The sequence below is a fragment of the Mastomys coucha genome, unplaced genomic scaffold, assembly GCF_008632895.1.
Source record: "Mastomys coucha isolate ucsf_1 unplaced genomic scaffold, UCSF_Mcou_1 pScaffold14, whole genome shotgun sequence".
In the NCBI taxonomy this organism is placed as follows: Eukaryota; Metazoa; Chordata; class Mammalia; order Rodentia; family Muridae; genus Mastomys; species Mastomys coucha.
The window spans coordinates 32,768,097-32,773,131 of NW_022196896.1; the positions used below are offsets into that span (position 1 = coordinate 32,768,097).

Here is a 5,035-nt window from a genome sequence, read left to right on the forward strand (position 1 = left end):
GGAGCGATTGCTTTTATATGACTTTTCTTCTCTTGCCTAACACCATAAGCATTTCTATGCCAACTGAAACACGGCATTGTTGTTTTAATTAACTTAATAGTTCCATGGGAAGACTGAGGTTTTTCCTCAGCAATATAGTCTCTTCTTAGCCATTGTTGGTGATGTTGTGAGTTCAATAGTTATCCCCCCAGGAAATCCATAATTAATCTTCATTTGATGTTGATTGAAACTGCAAAATGTTGCATCTTCCCACATTATAGCATAGGAATTCAATGGGATAGTTCTTGCCCCAAATAAGACTTTACAGGTATAGTAAACTGCATAACTGAAGTTAATGTTCTTTGAAATAAAGCAAAATTGTAATTAATTGGTTAATATTGTTTTAAATCCAGAAATAAACATATGGCTTCATTATTCACATCCTATCTAGTCCATACCAAGGAAATTCCATGTTAGCCAGCACCTTTTTATAAAAATGCTTCTTAGCATGACTGTGGTCAATTGGAAAACACCAGGGAGGGCAATGATTAAGAAATAACAATAGTTTTTGTTACATACTCAACTGTGTGGTAACTACACTGTATGTATAAGAGTTCTAATCAGTCTTTATTAAACATGCATTTATTTTCATAATTTTTATCATTATTCTGGATACTTTGACAATTTAAAATCAAATTATTTTATTTTTTCCTTTTTAAAAATAATCTTTAAAATCTATTATTTCATGCACTACAATCCATCTGTAGTTTCCCCCTCCACACTTCTCAGTCCCTCCTTCCACACCTCTCAGTCCCTCCTTCCACACCTCTCAGTCCCTCCTTCCACACCTCTCAGTCCCTCCTTCCACATCTCTCAGTCCCTCCTTCCACACTCCTCAGTCCCTCCCCTTCCACACCTCTCAGTCCCTCCTTTCACACCTCTCAGTCCCTCCTTCCACACCTCTCAGTCCCTCCTTCCACACCTCTCAGTCCCTCCTTCCACACCTCTCAGTCCCTCCTTCCACACCTCTCAGTCCCTCCCCTTCCACACCTCTCAGTCCCTCCTTCCACACCTCTCAGTCCCTCCTTCCACACTTCTCAGTCCCTCCTTCCACACCTCTCAGTCCCTCCTTCCACACTTCTCAGTCCCTCCTTCCACACCCCTCAGTCCTTCCTTCCACACCTCTCAGTCCCTCCTACCACACCTCTCAGTCCCCCCTTCCACACCTCTCAGTACCCCCTTCCACACCTCTCAGTACCCCCCTTCCACACCTCTCAGTCCCTCCTACCACTTTCCCACTCCCCCAGATCCTCTGGTCCATTTCCTTTCAAAAAAGAACAGACCTTTCAGGAATATCAACCAAGTATGGCATAACAAGTTATAATAAGACTAAGTACATACTTTCATATCAAGGCTGGATGAGTCAACCTGGTAGAAAGAATAGGGTCCCCAGAGCAGGCAAAAGATTCAGAGACAACCCCTGCTCCTGTTAGGAGTCCCAGGTGGACACCAAGCTACATAACCATAACATATATGCAGAGGACATAGCTCAGACCCACACAGGCTCCCTGATGGTCGATTCTGCCTCTGTGAGCCCCAATTATCCTTGCTTGGTTAATTCTGGTGGCTGTGTTCTTGTGCTCATACAATCCTTCCTCCCCATCTTCTCGAAGATTGTCCGAGCTCTGTCAGTGCTTAGCTGTGGGTCTCTGCATCTGTTCCTCTCAGTTGCTGGGTGAAGCCTCTGTGATGATGATTATTATGCTAGGCTCTGGTCTATGAGCATAGCAGAATATTATTAGTAATCATTTCACTCACTTTTTTATTTTTTGCCAGTCATGTTTGGTTCTATTCTAGGTCTCTGAGCTATCCAGAGAGATGGATCAGTCGTTAAAGGCTAGTCTTATAACCAAAGGCTACAACCAAAAAATGACTTCTATTTTAATGTTAGCATTGGGGATTAATTTCCAAAACCTAAACTACAATGGGAATTTAAAATTTGTTTGTTATCAGATAGAAACAAAACTTTCTGATTGCTCATCTTGGTTTCAACAATAACACATGTACAGAAAATGGAAACGTAAACTCTTCTCTAAGATGTTTAAGAAATTATAGTTTAAAATCAGTCACAAGTATTTCTGAACATGCCAAGATATGATTTACCCCTTCATCAGTTTTTTTTTTTTTTTTTTTTTTTTTACAGTATAATAAAACTGCAGAATGATTGCCAGGACTGGAGATCCTGAGAACTCTACAGCCTAAGGTTGGACTGAGGGGCAGTTATTTGAAATATGTAAGCTTAAGTAATGTTTGTTTCTTTTTACAATGCCTAGAATGGAAATGCCACACATTTGTGATTCTGAATGTCAAATGTGCATATTATTTTTATGGTGGAGAGCTAATAATAGTCTTCTGTGGAAAAATCAAGAAAGCACTTTTGTTGTTGTTGTTTCTTGAGAGGAGAAAAAAAATACAACGAAAAGAAAAGCCTGGTCCCCGATAAAAAGGTCCACTAATTGAAGAGTGATAGTGCTCACAGTACTCTTCTAGACCCTTTACAAAAGCATTGTCTGTAGTATTAGGGATAATGTAATACCACTTAATTCTTACATGTTACAGTCACATATGTGAATATACATATAAAAATAGAGACACTGAATAGTGACTAAATGATTTTGGAGTAAAACTATAGTGTAGTTCACAGCATTAATGTATTTCTTACATTTTAACAGCTTGTCTAGAGCTGAACAAAGTTTCATTGAGCATACTAGTAATTTTCAAATAATGTAATGAAACTCTGCTTGTGGTATTTTATTTTTTTCTGAATTAATTTGAGAACTGCACTTCACCTACTTTAATCCTACTCTGTTCTGGGTTGTATAATATAAATATATGTATGGACACTTAAGAGCATGATAAGTTTTCTTTGGGGGAGACATCATTTAGTCTGCTTTATTGGTATGTATTTGTAAATCATTTAAACACTGTGAATATTAGACAGTATAAAATCAGGCATGGGAAAAGGTTTATACTCTACTACAGTGATGTTCTCAACTCAGGTCTCTTAGTGAGGTCAGTTAGTCAGAGGTAGGAGTTTATCAACAAATTCCCAACATCCATCATTTTCCCACTGATGGGAGCTGGGCATCATGCCTTTTTAGGTTTTGAAGATTACATAGGCTGTTTTGCCAGTGCTTTTAGTTTCTCAACAGTAAAAGAAACACATTTTAGGGGAACTAAAATATCACAATGTTCATAGCATGGGAGAATAGAAATATGTCTATCAGAGCTATTGACAGGGCCATGGAGAAACAACAGCGATGCCAGCGTTTTTTGCTGTGTGTTGAGAATAGTGTATAAATAAAGATACAACATTGCTCTGAGAAAACCCTCCTCAAATAACTATTAGAAGGAATGCCATTCTTCGCTTCTTGATCTATCAAGATTTTGCATATTTCTGCTGCCTGTTTAATTCCAGAGTCACCTTGCTGGAAATCTTGTGAAAGCCATATACATATTTAATACAACAGCATAATGGACACATGTGGGCAGATATATTTCCTGTGGGAACTTTTAACACCTGCAAAAGCTTGTGCCTAGTATATCTCAATCCACAAACAAAAATACCAGCAGCAGTAGCCTTCCTGGTGGGCCCCAGGTTGGGCACCGGGGAGGACCAGTTGTTGCTGCAGATAGCACATCGGAACAGAGTTCAGAATTTTAATGCATGTCCTCACAGTTGTATGATTAATAACTTCTGAATCCTTTGCTGACTTTGTGGTGTTTTTTTCCCTTGTGAAATTTCTCTGTTAGGACTGCCACACTCAGAAGTGAAGATGTTCCTATTGTTCAGGTCTGACCTGCTCGCTTGGTACTTAGAGTTTATCTGCAAGTTTCTTTTGTAGAATTCCTAATACAGATGACCTCTAAGCGACTTACCAAATGACTTGTTTAACAAACTAAAGAGTGTAAGAGTATATATTTCATAAAAGATTATCCTTCTATTAGAGATGTTAAATCAGATGGTGTGTTGAAAAAAATATATATTTGAGTTCCAAGATGCTAGTAGGGGCCAGGTTCTAAATGTAAACGAACCCTCTAGAAGACAGCTGTTTTATGTGGAAACATGTGCATTTCAATCTGTTTATGAGTGTATGAGGAGAGGCAAAGGTGCTTTGCACACAAGGCAGTCCAAGTATATATCTCACATGCTTACAGAGGGCGATGCATAGGAATAATGCTTTCTCTTTGGATACTGTTACACCAACCCATTACAAAGCATGTTTTGCTTTTGTATTTTAGAAATCCATTAAGTCAGATTTCAGTTGGAAAATTATTTTAACAAAGCCCAAAATATCCCTGTCCTAAGAACTCCTATTTAATTTTACATCTATATTAAACAAAGACTATCTCTAGGTAAGGAGTTTCTGAATGAATCAGCATCGTGTGCATGTACATTTTTTCTCTTTTGGAGATAAGGTTCATGCTATATGGCTGAGCCTGACCTCCAATTCATGAACTTAAGAGATCCCCTGTCTTAACTTTCAAAGTAGCTGGGAGAGCAGCCAGCCAGGAGGCATGGGCCCCACGAGTCCCAGGGGAGACGCAGGGCAGCAGGGACAGGATCCTCTCAGCTTCCCAGTGACAGAGGTGGATCAGCATCCTTCTCTGCCCCTTCCCTGCAAGTGGAGGGCCTACCTCCAGGGAGCGCCTTAACTCAGAGACTCAGTGAGAGCCACCATTTTCTCTCCGGTAAGTTTCTGAGATTGGAGCAGCCAGCCTGGAGGCACAGGCCCCAAGAGTTGCAGAGGACTTGAAGGGTGGCAGGGACAGGACAAGCTCTAGTCAGAGATACTAATAACATCTAACATCAAAAACCAAGAGATGGCGAAAGGCAAACACAAGAATCCTACTAACAGAAACCAAGACTACTTGGTTTAATCAGAACCTAGTACTCCCAATGCAGCAAGTCCTGGATATCCCAAAGGACCGGAAAAGCAAGAATTGGATCTAAAATCATATCTCACAATGCTGATAGAGGAACTTAAAAAGGACA

At 39.8% G+C, this 5,035-nt stretch overlaps 1 pseudogene; it reads right to left on the reverse strand.

The window, feature by feature from the left end:
* Positions 1-3,115: 3,115 nt before the first annotated feature.
* On the reverse strand, positions 3,116-3,685 carry LOC116088970 (annotated as a pseudogene).
* Positions 3,686-5,035: the final 1,350 nt, after the last annotated feature.